This window comes from Lontra canadensis, unplaced genomic scaffold, assembly GCF_010015895.1.
Source record: "Lontra canadensis isolate GAN:19392208 unplaced genomic scaffold, GSC_riverotter_1.0 scaffold2, whole genome shotgun sequence".
Taxonomy (NCBI): Eukaryota; Metazoa; Chordata; class Mammalia; order Carnivora; family Mustelidae; genus Lontra; species Lontra canadensis.
This window is the reverse complement of record NW_022630996.1, coordinates 27,162,117-27,180,616: the sequence shown is the minus strand read 5'-3', so window position 1 is coordinate 27,180,616 and position 18,500 is coordinate 27,162,117. Positions and strand designations below refer to the sequence as shown.

Below are 18,500 nucleotides of genomic sequence, written 5' to 3'. Positions count from 1 at the left end.
TTTTTATTACCCTACATCCTCATCAGCAATTGGTTTTGTCCATTTTTTAATCTTAGTCGTTCTAATAGGTGTATAATGGAATCTCATTAATTGGAATTCCATAATGACAAACAATGTTGAGAATTTTTCGTAGGATAATTTGACATCTATATACTATCTATATGATTTCATTGGTAAGGTGTCTGTTCAGATCTTTGTACATTTTTAATTCAACTATTTGTTTTCTTATTATGTTCTTTTTACGTATCTTAGACACAAGTCCTTTATCATACATGTGTCATGCAAATATTTTCTCCCAGTATATGTATGGCTTATATTTTCATGATCTTAATAGAGTCTTTCACAGAGCAGTTTTTAATTTTAGTAAATCCCAACCTATCATTTTTTTTCTTTTAGAAATTGTGCTATTGTATTTAAACTTTATCACTAAACTTGAGGTCATGTATATTTTCTTATGTAATTTTATATTTTTCAAGAAGTATTATAGTTTTGAATTTTACATTTAAGCCTATGAACCATTCTGTGTTAATTTTTGTGAAAGGTGTAAAATCTGTGTCCAGGTTTATTTATTTATTTATTTTTGGATATGTATGTCCACTTGTTCTTTTTTTTTTTTTTCAAACTTCATCTATTTTAATGCATTATTTGCCTCCCACTAATAAACCTTTATTTCACTCGTTATAACTGAGCAATGAATCTTCCACACTGAAATATCTTCCTTACCCAATTAATCCAAAGGAAAAAAACTGAAATGATTAGTAAAGAAAAATGTAGGGACTAACACACCCTTTTAATATGTTTTTAAATATTTTTAAGGTTTAAAAGTGTTTAAAGTTTGTAGTTCCTAGTAGGAAAACATTATCTGAATGAATACCCTAATGGCAAACCATTGCAGAATGTTTCAGTTGCATGGGGAGCAGAGGGGTAAGGATTCTCTTCACAGCTCCCCAGCTTTCTTCATGAGAAGGTCGGAGGTACACTGATTTGTATTATTGCGACATCCATTAGGTGATCGAAGTTGCTTTTCCTTCAGCAAGGGCTTTATTTGTCAGAAGGGCATTATGCTTGACCTCCAAATTTGGCTGCCAATTTACTGATGAGATTCATAACCTTTGGGTTGCTCTGATATTTTGACATATTCGCTGGGTTCTGGGCCACATCCTGGAAGGCCACCATAACTTCTGGATCCTGCATGGCTGCAAGAACTTCTGGATCACTAAGAATTTCATCGAGCCCAGGCATTCCTGCCATTCCAGGCATCCCCCCTGCCATTCCAAGCATTCCTCCAGGAAAATTACCAGGCATTCCCCCAAGAAAGCCACCTGGGAAAGAGCCATACTGAGCTCCTGATTGTCGTCTGGCTTCTACCTCCCTCTGGGCTCTCTCATGTTCTTTCCGAGCCTTCTTAACCCTTTATATTCTTTCTTTGATCTCTTGCTCTTCACGTTTTTGCTCATATTTTCTCCGATGTTCAGCAATTTTCTGGGCCCTCAGTTGAACTTCTTTCAGCATTGCACTAGCATCTTCATCATAATCCAGTTTACAAGCAAGGACAAGATCATGTGCTGCTTCTTCCCAATGGCCCAGAAGTCTATGTGCTTTCCCGCACCACTTACAAGGCTGAGCTGAATCAGGATTTATTTCAATAACTCTGTCACAGTCTCGAATGGCAACATTTGGCTTCTGTAATTTGATGAAGACACTGGCTCTCTTGGCATACAGAATGGCCAAGCGAGGATTTAGTTTGAGGGCATCTGTGAACAAGTCAATGGCTTTCTGTAGTTCACCATCATTTAGGGCATCAATGGCAGCCACTTTTTTATCATTTGCCTGATCCATCATTTCCTCGGTTATCTCTACATTTTCATCTCCCATTTCTTGAGGGGCATTGGTATCTGGTTCAATCACACCTTCATTGTCAATTTCTAGATTACTCTCCTCACTTGATGGTTCATCTGTCTTTATATTTTCCTCCGCCTTCTTACTGTCTGGTTTTTCTTCCTTGATACTGTTTTCTGATTTAGTTTTATGAGTGGCAGGTGGTATTTTACCCCCCATGCTCTCCACCCACTCCCACAGGAAACGCATTTCCTCGGTGTGCAGAACACTTGGATCCTGCTTACACATTTTTACGAAAGCCCGAAGCTTGCTCACTTTGCGGGGTCCATGGTCCAGAGGCAGTGGCAGGCGCCAGGCGCGGCTGAGGTTGCAACCCGATTCCAGGCGCGGGTACTAGCTCCGGATGTCCATTTGTTCTGGTGCCATCTGTTGAAGAAACTGTTCTCTGTTCGTTATTTTGCTTCTTTGTTAGTTATCAGTTGACTCTAGTTGTGTAGTTCTATTTTTTAGATTTTCTATTCTGTTCACCTAAACTTTGTGTCTATTGTTAATACCATTCTGTCTTGATTATGTACTTTTACAGTAAGTCTTAAAATTACAAGTGTTCTCCAACTTAGTTCTTCAGTATCTTGCTAGTTATTCTAGATCTTCGTCTTTTTATATAAACTTTAAAATCTGTTTTTCAATATCCACAAAATAGCCTACTGAGATTTTGATTGAGATTGCACTGAATCTATAGATCAAATTGGGAAGAGGTGACATCTTAACACTATTGAGTGCTCTTACACGTAAATTTGGAATATCCATACATGCACATACCTTTGATTTTTTCATCAGTACTTTGTAGTTTTCTGCATATATGTTTGTGCATACTTTATTAGATTTTTACCTAAGCATTTCATTTTGGGGTTACTACTGTAGAGGGTAATTTTTTTTAAATTCTAAATTTTGATTGTTCTTCACAGGTATTTTCACATATGAACTTTGTATCCTGAGACCTAGTTATGCTCAGTTATTAGTTCTAGGAATTTTTGTTGTTGATTTTGAGGTTTCCACCATAGACAATCCCACCATCTGTGAATACAGTCTTATTTCTTCTTTTTTCAATTTGTAAACTTTTATTCCCTTTTCTTATCTTATTGCACTGATTAGGACTTCCACTACAATTTTGGATAGTGCCTTGTTCCTGAGCTTAAAGGAAACTTTTCTGGCTTCTCACTATAGACACGTTGTTTGCTGTAGGTTATTTAAAGATGTTCTTTATCAAAGTGAGGATGTTCCTTTGTATTCCTTGTTGGCTGAAAGTTTTTGTCTTGAATGATATTGTGTTTTGTCAAGTGTTTCTTCTGTGCCAACTGATGTGATCATATGGGTTTTCTACTTTACTACTCTGGTGGATACATGATTCATTTTCTAACGTTGTATACCTGGAAAAAAATCCCACTTGGTCATGATATAAAATTCTTTTGATTGTATTTTGTTTCTGAAGCATTGTGCTTAAGATAATTTTTAAAATATAAATTAGTTGGTGAATGTAAGACAGAGGCCTCTGTCAGTGGGTCTCTGCTGAGCTGGGAGAGGTGACACTTATGAAGCGATGGTTTTTGCCACGGCTCTCACCGAGCTAACAGAGTGCCACAACATTCTGTGAAAACCTCACCACTTTCTTTGGAAATGGGGACCTCAGGTGACTATCAAATTATACGACCTGATGTTTCAGAGAAATTTAAAAATACTTTACCTCATTGTTATATATGGCAATACCTTCTCAAAATTGTTTCCAGGATAAGGGGGAGAATGTTCCAGAAAAACATTCCCCAGATTTTAAGGATCCATATATAGCCTTCCCACAAAAATGATATAGAGAAAATAAAGCCAGTGGTGGTTATAGTAGAGAATGTCTAGTACTCTTATACTTTTCATAGGTAGGAGGAATAATCAAGAAATAAAGTTAGATGGGCTGCCTCCTGAGTGAGGCAGTGACCCAGCTTTTTGGTTAAGCAGATATAGACATTCCCTCTTGTACTCCTCTATGACCAGAAATGCCTGCTAGGCAGGGGAGAATTTGAATTGATATCCACTGTCCTGTCTATGCACAAAAGTCTGCAGAAAAATGGAAGATTCCCCAACCAATCTCCCTGACAGAAAGATTTTAGCCCTAGGCTATAAAAACCTTGTAATTTATAAAACCGCACCAGTTATTTTTGTGATTTTTATGTATCTATATCCAGATAGACGATAGCTGTGGGTAGATTCACCACCCACTATGTGATGATTTTAGGTGAATAAACATACCACCTAGGCTATGCTGAAATATGTATAGAGGGGCCATATCTATAGGAACAGCACTTTTACTGTTTACTGGTGGTTACAACAGAAGACATATTGTATTATCTGTATACCACTTTGTATAAGAAGGCTGACATATAGGAAAATAGAGATAATGCTTTCAATTGTAAAGCTCACATTAAAACTTTGCCAGGCTCACACATACTAAAAGCCAAGTTTTAACACAAAATATGAAAAAGATATCACTCATATAAGATGCCTCTATTTTGATATTATGCCCTCAGCCTCAGACATGTCAGAATCTCAGTAACTTTATAACTTAGGCATTATTTTATAGTTATTGACCTCAGAACCAAAGTTCTTAAAATATACTGAGTGCATTATATATACATTAATTATTTTTAATACAGAGATAGATGTAAATTAAGATATTTAATATTCGGGAGTTGAAAAATATTCAAATTCACAATCACTGATTTACTTTTGGTATTGGTATAAAATAACATTTGTTGCCTGAGTTCTTATGTAATTTGGTTTTAAAGAAGCTTCTTATACCCATATTTCATTGGTAATGTATACAATTAAAGCATTTAGACTGAAATGTAGAAAAAATGGATTATAAGGACGGCCATTTAGACATCCAAGTTTTAGTTAATTTAGTATACCATATAAGAAATATATTTGTAAGTATGTGAAAGTAGAATGTTTTAAAATATTTTCCTTCCATTTTCTAAACTCACAGATTTCGTACATACACAGTTTCCGACAGTTTTCTGCCTCAATGTGACCCAGCAGTAAGACTGAAGCATTCTGAGAAGATTCTCTGAATTGGTCAGGCTATGGATTACTAGAAATAAATGGATGAATACGATATTTTTTAATGTTGACAGTAGATAAAAGCCAATGAATTCAAATATCTCTTAAAATAAGGAACTCTAGAGGATTTGTTATTTATAAATATTCAAATATTGTCCTTATTAACACAGGTAAGAAATATTCCAAATGATACAATATTATGCTTATAATAAAGACAGAAATCTGTTGTTCTACCTTTCAGTTCCAAATTTGGTTTCTTTATAGCACAGAAGAAATTAAATTTTTTTATTTCTATTTCAGTGTCCCAAACAACCATCTGAAATACACTTGTAAGACTAAAGTAATGTATAATGCTTATTCACAACATAGTTTTTTTCAGAAAGAATGAATAAAAACATGCAGTTCAGTTCAGTATCCTTACTAATCCTGTCTTTATTGTTTATCTTGGATTTTTAAATTAAAATGTGGTTTCTTAAAATATTGCATTAAAATATTTACCCTGATAATGATAATCACCTCCTATATTTTTGCACCCAAGGCAAGTGCCTCACTTGCCTCACCCTGACCCTTGTCCAAATGCTTCTTGAACATTGAGTCTATCTACCAGGTAGCGCATTAGGCTCTTTATAGATTAAAAGTGCCTCTAAATATAAGGCAGTAAAGAAGGAAGGTAAAAGGATTTTTATTTGTTTTTTTTTTTAATTTGTTTTATTTGGTATTTAGGTGCCAATTAAGTATATTTTGAAGAATTAGAAGGATTTTAATTCCTTAAAACACGTATTAGAGTCCTACAAATGACTAAATAGCAAAGGAGAGTGCAACAGTATAGTCTTCAGATTTTAGTGATATTTATATAAACAATAAAAAATAGAGAATATAGAAAATACAACTAATATCTAGTTTCAAAACTCTCAACAAAGTGGTTATAAAGGGAAAGTACCTCAACATAATAAAAGCCATATGTGATAAACCCACAGCTAGCATAATACTCAACATTTAAAAACTGAAAGCTTTTCTGCTAAGATTGGGAACAAGACAAGAGTATCCATTCTCAACACTCTTATTCAACATAGTATTGGAAGTCCAAGCCAGACCAATTAGGCAAGAAAAAGAAATAAAATATATCCATATATGAAAGAATGAAGTAAAATTATCACTATTTGCAAAAACATGATATTACATATAGAAAAACCTGAAGACTCCATCAAAAAACTGTTTGAACTAATCAGTAAATTCAGAAAAGTAGCATGATACAAAAATCAATATGCAAAAATCTGCTCCATCTCTACACACTAACAATGAACTATCAGAGAAATGAAGTAAACAATCCCACTTGCAAATTGCATTGAAGAAAACAAAATATTTGGGAATAAATTTAACCAAGAAGGTGAAAGAAAGACTTATACACTGAAAGCAAGACATTGAAGAAAAAATTAGAGAAGACACAAATCAAAGGAAAGATATTCCATGCTCTTGGATTAGAAGAATGAGTATTATTAAAATGCCCTATTACCCAAAGCAATCTACAGATTCAGTGCAATCCCTATCAAAATTCCAATGGCATTTTTCACAGAAATAGAAAAAATAATACTAAAATTTACATGGTACCACAAAAGACCCCAGTCAAAGCAATCTTGTGAAAGAACAACAAAGCTAGAGGTATTACACTTCTTGATTTCAAAGTATATTACAAAGCTGCAGTAATCAAAACAGGATGGTTTTGGCATAAAAAGAGATACATCAATCAAGGAACTCAATAGAGAGCCTGATATTAAACCTTCACATATATGGTCAAGTAATTTACAAAAAAAAAAAAAAAAAAAAAGGCAAGAAGAACAGTCTCCTCAATAAATGGTACTGGGAAACCTGAACAGCCACATGCAACATAATAAAATTGAAATGACATTTTACAGTATACACAAAAATTAACTCAAAATGGATGAAAAACTTGAACGTAAGACCTAAAACCATAGAATTCCTAGAAAAAAACATAGATGGCATCTTGGACATCAATCTTGTGGATGATGCTTTGGATTTGACACCAAAATCAAAGGCATCAAAAGAAAAATAAACCAGTAGAACTAAATCAACCTAAAAAGTTCTGTACAGCAAAGGAAACCAACAAAATAAAAAATAAAAAGGCAACCTACCAAGTGGGAGAGAATATTTCTAAATCATATATCTGAGAAGGGATTAGTATCTAAAAATATATGAAAAAACTCATATAAGCTAAGAGAAAATAAACAATCTGATTAAAAAATGGTCAGAGGAACTGGATATTTCCTTCTTTCCAAAGAAGACACACAGATGGCCAATAGGTCAATCCCAAGATGCTCAGCCTCACTAATCAGGGAAATGTAAATCAAAACCACAGTGGGACATCACCTTAGAGCTGGGAAAATGGCTACTATCGAAAAGACAAGAAATACATGCTGGCTAGGATGTGGAGCAAGGGGAACTTTTGTGCACTGTGGGTGGGATGTACACTGAAACAAGCCACTATGGAAAACAGTATGGTGGTTGCTCAAAAAATTAAAAGTAGAAGTACCATATGGCCCAGAAGTTCCATTTCTGGGTATTTATCCAAAGAAAATAAAAACACTAACTTGAAAAGATATCCGGGCTCCTAGAGTATTATTTGTGATAGACAAGATATGGAAACAACCTAGGTATCCATTAGTGGATAAATGGGTAAAAAAAAAACTCATACACACACACACACACACACACACACACACACTTATTCAGCCATAAAAAAGAAGGAAATTTTGCTATTTGCAACATGTATGAATCTTGGGGGCATTGTGCTAGTGAAGTAAGTCAGACAGAAAAACACAAATAGCTATGGGAAAATGGATGAAGGTGATTAAAAGATACAAACTTCCAGTTTTAAAATAAGTAAATCCTGGAGATATAATGTACATCACAGTGACTGTAGTTAATAATACAGTACTGTATATTTGAAAGTTGCTAAGACAGTAGATCTTAAAAGTTCTTATCACAAGAAAACACTTTTATAATTATGTGAAGTAACAGATGTTAACTAGACTTATTTTGGTGACCATTTATATCAAATGATTATGTTGTACATCTGAAAATAATATAGTGATATATGTCAACTATACCTTAGTAAACAAAGAATAATTCTATTGGGACTGCTGGAAAGTCAGGGGTGAATTGTATTTGTGATCATATGAATAGAACACATTTCAAATGCAATATCCAAGTCAGGGAATCTTTTTTGCTTTTTAAATACTTCTGCATTCTTAGAAGAACTGGATATTTTATAATCACATTTTTTATCTGATAACAGTAATAGTATTGGTGACTAAAAATCAGAACAAGAAAAGTAAACTTTTTACTTAACTCTGAGATCCCTAGTGAACAATCCCAAAGAAAGAGTGTAGTAGTTATTTCTCTTGTTTAAGCCACTAGAATCCTATGTCATATCTAGACTAATCTCTGTCCTTGTAGGTAATATTATTCAGTGTTGGAAAAATATTTCAACATTAAATCATCAGTCATATAAATGTATATTAATTAAGTTATCTTTTATTAAACCAAATGTAAAATGAACTAAAGAAAACATTTCTATTATGTATTTCTTCACTCCAGATATTCAGAGTTTGGTGGACCTTTGGGATTGTCTAGTCCAGTTCTCTCATTTACCAAGGAAGAAGATAAGAGAAGCAAGTGACTTAGCTGAGATCACAGAGCTAATTAACTGTGGAACCTAAATTAAAACCCAGGTCCTCTGGGCACAAGTCAGTAAAATCTAGGGCTGAGGTGAACGGAAGGCAGTGTTAAGAATACCTCCAAACTGAAATCACTGAGTGTTTTTTCTTTTTACTTTTTCAATTAAAATTTCAGGTATAATTTACTGACAATAAATGGGACAATCCAATTCAGTGAGTTTAGACAAATGTATATTCCTGGATTCAGAACTGTTCCTTCACTAAAACTAAACAAAACAAAACAAAATGTCTTGTGCCCTCTGAAGTCAATTCTGGTCTACCATTCCTAAGTGCAGGCAATTAGTGATCAATTTTTTTTTTTTTGCCATTATAGATTAAATCAGTTCAGTATAAAATTTCACATAAATAGGTTTACCCAGTATAGATCTTTTGTATCTAGATTCATTAGTTCAGCATATTTTTGGTCAGGTAGAATTCCCTTGGATGAATATCTCATCATATGTTTATCCATTTATCTCAGAACTTGAGATATTCCTATCTTTGGGCTTTAAATAAAGCTTCTATGAACCTAGGCATATAAGTTTTGGGGTGGAAATAAGTTTTCATTCCTCTGGTGTAAAGAAACTGAGTGGAACTGCTGAGTCATATGAATTTCTGTTTGACTTTATTGAGAAACTACCAAACAGTTCCCTAAGATACCATTTAACATTCTTGCCAATGATGCAGGAAAGTTCCCATTGCTCCATATCCCTGCCAGCTCCTGGCATTGGCCAGACATTTTAATTTTAGTCTTTCTAATGGGCGTGGATATTTGTTTTTCTTTTTAAACTTTAAAATTGGATTGTCAATATACACAAATCATCTCCTGGTATTTTTGCTGAGATCACAGGGAATATGTAGACGATTTAGGGAATAATTAACTTGCATGTATTTTAAAAATTTATTCTTAGGGACAAATCTTGGTTTTCATGCTCTTATTTTCATTTTCTTTCTAATGGTTTGTGCTGCATATGTAGAAATAGAATTAATTTATATATATGTTCTTGTCATATATCCTTACTAAACTCCCTTACTATTTTCAGTAGCATCTATGAAGACTTTTTTACATACATGATCATATCTTCTGTGAATGAAGAATGTTTAATTCTTCCTTTACAATCTACTTTTCTTTCATCTTCCTTTTATAGAGGGTTTTTATAAAAGCCCCGATGCAGGACTTAATCCCAGGACCCCAGGACCATGACGTGAGCCAAAGGCGGACACTTAACCAACTGAGCCACCCAGGGGTCCCTCATTTTCCTTTCTTATGTCACTAAGACCTTCAGTACATTACTGAATGCAAATGCTGGATAGAAATAATCATCCTTCTCTTGTTTAAATACTTAGAGAAAAGGTATTTAGTTTATCACAATTAATTCTAATGTTAGCTGTAGTTTTTTTTAAAGCTGTCCTTCAATATTTGAATATTTGACTTGACAATGTTTCTTTTTATTCCTAGTTTGTTGAGAATTTTGTTATAAATGGGTGTTGCATTTTGTTATTTTTTCCCTGAATCTTAGGCAATGATCACACAGATTCCTTTTTTTTAATATATGCATTATTATTTATATGGATTGGAGAGATGATTTGCTTGAAACTTTTGTTGAGTATTTGAGAACTAATGTGTCTATGTTCATGATTATTAATCTGTCACTGACTTTTCCTATAAGTTCTTTTATTATTTTGATATCAGAATAATAGAAAATAATAATTAGGACAATTTCCTCTATCTCTATGGCCTGAAACAGTTATGGAAAATTTATATTAGTTATTCTTTAAATTTTTTTTTATAGAATTCATCAGTGAACCTATGTGGGTCTAGAAGTTACATTTTGGAAAGTTTTAATTACAACTTATCGTCTTTAATGGATATAAGGCAATTCAGATTTTCTGAAGTAGTGTAATTTCATTTCAGTTTTGATAATTTTTGTCTTTCAAGGGATTTGTTCATTTCCTATAAATTGTTGGCAATATTTCCTATTCATCCTTTAAATATCTGGAACTCAAGTTATTTCTTGATATTGGTAATTGGTGTGTGTTCATTTCCTTTAGTATTAACCATTCTAGCTAGATGTTTATCAATAGTACTGATTTTTTCTTGAAACGAGCTTTAGATTGCATTCTTTTCTGTTTTTTTATTGTTTTCTTTCTTTTACTCATTTGGGATATAATTTTTTTTATTGTTTTCTTTCTTTTACTCATTTAGGATATAATTTCCTCCCTAGTTGTGATTTTATAAAAAGACTTAAAAAGATAAAATATATTTTTAATTTGTTTAAATGTTTGTGCTCTTCACAATAAGTCTGCTATGACTTTAAGAAACAAGCTTTAGATTACATTCTTTTCTGTTTTTTGATTTTTTAAATGTTTGTGCTCTTCCAATAATGTATGTTTGAATTTCCATTTGGTAGAATTTTCTGTCGGCCTGAAGAAATTCCTCTTAATATGTTTTATAGCACAACTTTGTTAGGGGTATATTCATTTTGTTTGTATAAAAATGTCTTCATTTTATTAGCATTTTAATGGCTATTTTCATTGTATATAGAACTTTAGTTTCACAAGTTTCATTTTTTAACACTTTAAAGATGTTACTTACATCATACTTTGCTTTGCATTGCTTCTGATGAGAAGATAGCTCTTAGTTTTTCTTTATCTGCAAATACTATGTCATTTTCTTTGTTTTTTTAAATACTTTTATCTTTATCATTAACTTTCAGCAACTTGGTTTTCTTAATGTTCTTCTATCTTGGGAATCAGTGGAGTTTTAGGGTCTCTGAAGTTCTAATTTTCATCAAATTTGGAAATTGTTTGACCATTCTTTTGATTTTTCAAGTTTTTTTTTTTAACAGACTATCTTTTTGAGCAGTTTTATGTGCACAGCAAAAGAGATTTCCCTTATACAACCTGTATCCACTCATGAATAGCTTTTCCAATTACCAACATCTCCCAACAGAGCAGTACATTTGTTACAACTGCCAAACCTATACTAATAAACCATTGCTCCCCAATGTCCATAGTTTGCATTAGGGTTTATTCTGGGCATCATACATTCCTTGGGTATTGGCAAATGTATAATGTGTATCCACCATAAGAGTATCCTATAAAGTAGGTTCACAGCCTTAAAAATCTACTGCACTCAACCTATTCATCCTTCCTCCCTAATCCCTGGCAATCACTCATATTTTTATGTCTTCATAGTTTCTGCTATTTCCAGAATGTTATATAGGTAGAATCATATAGCTGATCACTTTCTCAGACTGACTTTTTAGAATTAACAGTATGCATGTAAGGATCCTCCATGGTTTTTCATGGCTTAGTAGCTTATTTCTTCTGAGCACTAAATAATATTCCATGATCTCAGTGTACTACAGTTTATCCATTACCTACCAAAGGACATCCTGATTGCTTCTAAGTTTTGGCGATTAAGAATAAAGCTGCTATTAACACCTGTGTGCAGGTTTTTGTGTGAACATAATTTTCAAGCCCTTTAGGCAACTATCAAGGAGCACAATAGAAGGATCATAAGAATGTGTTTTATAAAAAATTTCCAGATGTCTTCCAAACTAGCTATATTATTTGCATTCCCACCAGAAATGAATCAGAGTTCCTGTTGTTCCACACCTTTGTCAGCACTTGTGTTGTTACTGTTTCAGATTTTGGCCATTCTAATAGGTGTGTAGTAGAATTTCATTTCATTTATTTATTTTTAAGATTTATTTATTTAGAAAGCAAGCAGAGAGGGGGTTGTTGAGAGGGGCAGAGGGAGAGGGAGAAGGAATCTTAAGCAGGCTCCACACCTAGCATGGAGCACAACGTGGGGCTCAATCTCCCAATTCTGAGATCATGACCTGAGCTGAAATCAAGAGTCAGATGTTTAACCTACTGAGCCACCCAGGTACCCCAATATTTTTTTATAATTTGCAATTTTCTGAGGACATAGATGTGAAGCAGTGTTTGTGGGGTCTTTCTCTCATTTTTAAATCAAGTTGTTTGTTTTCTTATTCTTGAGTTTTAAGAGTTCTTTGTATATTTTGGGTAACAGTCCTCTATCAGATGTGTCTTTTGCATATATATTCTCCCTCTCTGTGGCTTGTCTTATTCTCTTGACATTGCCATTCATGGAGTGGAAGTTTTTTTTTCATCTTAATGAAGTCCAGCTTATCAATTATTTTTTTCATAGGACATGACTTTGGTGTTGTATCTAAAAGTCATTGCCAAACCCAAGATTTTCTCTTATGTTATCTACTAGAAGTTTTATAGTTTTTCATTTTATATTTAGGTGTGTAATTCATTTTGAGTAATTCTTGTGGAGGATATAAGGTCTCTCTCTGGATTCCTTTTTTTTTTTGCTTGTGGATGTCCAGGTGTTCCAGCATCATTTGTTAAAGGCAATCTTTGCACAGCATTTTTCTCCTTGTTCTTTTATCAAGTAGTTTTGAATTAAATACTATACATTGTGGATGCCATGCTGTTGAATACCTAAATTTTGCTGAATATTGTTTTGGCAAGCATTTAAGTTACTTGCATATCAGCTTGGTCATTTCTGTGTTTAAGCTTTATAAAATGGGTCTCAAGAGACCTTTACTCTAGGGTTTACCACTAAAACATCTTTTTATGGGCACTTCATTAAATGCTATGAGTGTTCGAGAACATCTTCATATTGCCTGATAAGAACCTGAATAGTTCCAGTCTGTATTCTGGAAATTATGTGGCTTTAGCACACCCAGCTCTTCTCTCCCCCTGCCTGGTCGTGAGTACACTCTGCACATGTGAATACTTTAGTATTTGGATGAAGACTCAAACAGACCCCTCCAGAGATGTGTGGGGCTTCTTTTCTGTTCTTCAGTAATCCCATTCCACAAATCCTAATCACTTCAGATTTTCCAAATTCGAATCTCTGTCCCCTCCACACAGGAAGATTGCTCCATTTGGAAATTTCCTTTTCTACATCCTGATCTAGAAAATGACCCTAAGGAGAAAGAGTATTCAGAGAAAAGACCTCATTTATCTCCCTTCTTTCATAGTTAACAGCTCTGCATAGCCCAATTTCTAATAATAGTGTTTAAAATTTATTTTTTCATTATTTATGGCAGGAGAACATCTGACTCCAGATACATCAAAGCTAGAAAAGATATTTTAAGATAACAATTTTTGCAGTTTTATTTCAAAAATTTGTTTAAGAATTTCCAATTCTTATAATTAAACTGAGAATAAGGCTGTCTTTAACAATTAGATTAGCAAAAAGAATAGTCAGTGCTACTGTAATATTGTTGTATGGTGACAGATGGTAGCTATACTTGTGGTAAGCTCAGCATAACATATAGAGATGTGAAAATCACTACATGTACACCTGAAACTAACATAATACTGTGTGTCAGTTATTCAATTAAAAAAATTAAAAGAAAAGCAAAATGGATTCACAGAAAGCTAGCTTGGGTTTCTTGTTCAAATGAAGAGTTTCAAAGGAGCTAAGATTTATTTAGTGACCTTTCATTATCAAATGTGAAAAATAAGTCTGTAATTCTCATAAAATTTTTAAAAACTTGTTCAAATAAGTCAATGATTTAAAGCAAAATAAGCAAACACACACACACACACACACACACACACAAATTTTTTCTTTTTAAATTGTCAGATTGTTCTTCTTTTCCAAGCCCCAGCTATTTGCTAGGTAAAACTGAATGCCAACACCTTTTAAAACATGATATTTTAAGCTGAAAAGTTAAGCTGTGGGAGTTTGGGAAAACTTACTTTAGAAATATAATTGCTTTCAAAAACATTTTCTAGGACTTGAATGTCACAAAGGAATTAAAGATGAGGGAAAAAAGACTACAATCCTGAAAACATTTGGGGAAGAATTTCTTTTTTCTAGTTTCATGATATTACATATATTTTCATCTATTTCTAGGTCTTGGCATGATTTTCCTTTTGTTTTTGAGCTACCATTAGCTAACTAAGAACCAGGGTGTGGTTTTGTGTGTGTGTGTGTGTGCGTGTGTGTGTGTGTGTGCGCGCGCGCACGCACATTTTGGCTATTCGTATTAAAAACAAAAGAAAAAACTTGAACTGTTCAGTGACTGTTTCATTGATTCTATGCCTGTCCTTTAGCACACGCTGGAATGGCAGGTAAGTCCAGCCTGTTAAGTGCTGATGTGGTGTCAGGGGATTCTTGATGGGATTTTTCACTAGAACATAGTCTCTCATCTTAGCCTGACATTCTACTCCACTCGCCACTGTCAATGTCAGAGGAAGTGTCATTATTTGAACAATAGCATCTTCCAGAAGAAAAGACACAGTGTTTATTTTTAAGAATGTCAGTCGTACATTTAGAAGCATTTTCTGGGGTGTGTAGAAACGTATCTCATTGGACTAAAAGCAAAACTCCTCGTCCATGCTGAGAATCACTGACTCAAGACTGGAAGGGACTTCAAGAAACCAACTAGTACAGCCTCCTGCCTCCAGCTAAAAGAGAAGAGACTTCTCTGCTAGATTTTTAAAGATCTCCATGAAACACATTCTGTGATTGCTTTATTTCCTGGGGATACAGCAAACTTCTGGTTTGCTTTCTTGCAATCGGGTTTACCTCAGAAGAGTATTTGTTGGCAACTATATATCTCAACTGCTTTTATCTCTAACCAGCAAAATTATATGCATAAATCACATTCTTACATCAGGTAAGTAAGAATGCACCTTGCGCACAGAATATTCCTGCTGCAGAGTAATAAGGAGCCCTCACAGCCAGTGATGGACATATTTCCTTGAGAATATCTTCCCCTGATCCAGACTTGATATGTACTTCTCTCTTCTGATGACACATGTGTGCCATAGACATATGGTCAACCTCACCTCTCTATGTTCCCAGAGGAAAAGTAATGAGGTCCTTTGCCGACAGGACAAGAGGCATACATGCAGACCATCTCCAAGTTTGGGGATTGCATAGTGAGGTCCACTAGTCACAGAGGACTGACACTCACTACCAAGAGTCACTAAACTTACCTTGCTTTGTCTCTTCTCTAGCAGAGTAAATGTTGTTCCATTCAGTTTTGTGTGAGTTGCCTTTCTTGGCAACGCCAACACCTGAAAACCATGGAATGAGTTCACATTCTGGGACTACAGCTCCTGCTGGCAGACACCTTAAAGGTATCTGCTGTCTTCCAAGCAGTGAGACTCCTCCCCAGAGGGGGTAACAGATATCACATAACCTTTTTTCTTTTTCTATTTTTTTTTTTTTTTTTACTATTGTTGGAGAGATACAATGTTTTTTATAAAAATGCACTTTTTAACTGTGGGATCAGTTTAAGCAACTGATTTTGGCGAAATCTCTTATGAAACTGTCTTACAGCAAGGCTAAGAATTGTCACGAATATTCTAGGCCAATTTGAGTGTCGTCTAGGTGTCTTTTTTCTCCTTGAGAATCCTTGGTTATTAGGTCAATATTCAAAAGATAAATTGTGTGTTGGTTTTGACATAGTTCTGGAATATTGTACTATGTCCTAGTATAGTATTTTATTGTTGGTGAGTCTTTCTATTAAAACAAATGGATGTAAAATTAAATGAAAATAAATATACATAAGTACTTTAAATTGTTAAATAATATGATAAATGACATTTGCAACTAATGACGTTTATTTAAAAATATTTTTTTTTTTTAGAAAGCAAACTTTCTTTTATTCTGCCCTAGTACAAATTTAGCTATCAAGTCCTTAAATTTCTACTATTATGAGATTATTTAAGCCAAGAAAATTTTTGGATAAGAATATTAGTGAAAACTTTCACATATATAAGTAATGGTTTGGCAGGAAAATGTATACAATTGTTTAGATTTAGATATTTTTTCCATCTGTTCTTTCTGAGAAGTGGTGAAGTTTGATTTTAAAATAAGAACCATATAATTTAGATTTTGTGACTTGGGGAATTTTCATTAATATTTGGATTATTTTGGTTCATGTGGTTATCTTGAAGTAGATTTTCTATCTAAATCAACTTCTAAATTGAGGAACTATTTCCAAAAATGAAACAGTAAGGATATTTGCTATGCTGAGAAATAAAGGAAATATTTTGTACATATGTTTGCAAATGCAGCTAGTGTAATTAAAAAGATAATAATTTATGTAATTTTTTATTTCACTTCAAATTCTGATGGAAATCTCAGTAAGTTCCTCTTCATATCATGACAGGAAGAAGTGAGCATAATTCTGACAATATCTGTATTTTTATCTGCACAATGAAAAATAACCACCTGGATCTTTTTTTCCTTCTTTTGCATGAAACAATGGTATTCAGTTCTTTCTGGATCATGACAAATATTCTTCATTGACTGAGGACTAAATTCACTAAGTTTGACTCCTTATAACAACTGTGGGAAAACATAAATTAATCACATAGTTACAACTTTTGTGGGCATGGTGAAACACAAGAGCCACATCCTAAGAAACTAAGACTATGTTGGCATCACACACTTCAGCAGGACGGTTACCATCCTTAAAAACTGGGTAAGAACGAGGTAAAAACAGAGACAGAAATCAAGTTCCTATATTAGCTTTAGTGTCTTCTCCCAGATTTCTAAAAAGTATATTCTTCATTTACATACAGTCCATTCATGGCATATCAACCTCAAGCATAAATTAAGATCAGTCTGAATGAACGTCATGTTCATGTCCATAAATGCTTCAGTAGTTTGACTGAAAAACAGTTAAATCAGTCCAAACACAATGCCAATCAAAAATACTCAAAATAAAATTGTCAACTATTTTTTTTAAATGTAAAACTACTACTTGACTAACAATTTTTATTTTTGACTGATAACTCTTGTGGGTTTTTTAAAAATTCTTTTAAAATTTTTAGATTTAAAATTTAAAAAATTAAAAGTTTTTAGGGGTGCCTGGATGGCTCAGTGGGTTAAAGCCTCTGTCTTCGGCTCAGGTCATGATCTCAAGGTCCTGGGATCGAGCCCCACATCGGGCTCTCTGCTCAGTGGGGAGCCTGCTTCCCTCCTCTCTCTGCCTGTCTCTCTGCCTACTTGTGATTTCTCTCTGTCAAATAAATAAATAAATTCTTTTAAAAAAATAAAAAAATAAAATCAGTTTTTAGAGGAGTACTTTACATACAATGATATTTATTCACCAATTCTAAGTGCATAATTCAATCTGTGACTAGTGATTAAACATTACTAAATTCTTTACAAAAAAACTATTTCCATGATCCTTCCATTCCCCTTCCATTCATTCTTTTGCAATCAATCCTCTATCCAGTGCCCATCCCTGGCCATAACTGATCTGTTTTCTTTACTCAGTTTGCATCTTCTTGTATTTAATACAAATGGAATCATGCAGTATGTAGTCTATTGTTTCTGGCTCCTTCATGTAGTTCAATTCTTTTGAGATTTATCCATATGGTTTAAACAAATGTTATATAATCATCTTTGAACAAAATTATAAATGAAAAAATGGTTTATTTGGTCATGTATTTACCATTTCTGGTGCTCTTCATCTTTGCACAAATTGAAATTTCCCTCTAGGACCACATTCTTCCTCTCTGAGGAATTGCCAGAACTTTCTTATAATACACATCTGTATGTGCTTAATTCTTTCCTGGCCTGAAAAAGTTCTTATTTTTGCCTTCATTTTTGAATGATATTTTTCTGGCTTAAGAATTCTTGATTGACAGCTTTTTTTTTTTTTTTCCCCATTGAATCTTTAAAATGTCTGTTCATTGTCTCCTGTATTACATAGTTCCAGGCAAAAAGTCAGCTGTAATTTTAAATTTTTTTTCTCTCAACACAGGCATCTTTTTTCTCTGGTTGCTTTTAAGATTTTTCACCAA

At 33.7% G+C, this 18,500-nt stretch overlaps 1 pseudogene; it reads right to left on the bottom strand.

The window, feature by feature from the left end:
* Nucleotides 1–1,012: 1,012 nt before the first annotated feature.
* LOC116878584 overlaps nt 1,013–18,500 on the bottom strand; it is a 33,044-nt pseudogene continuing 15,556 nt past the window's right edge.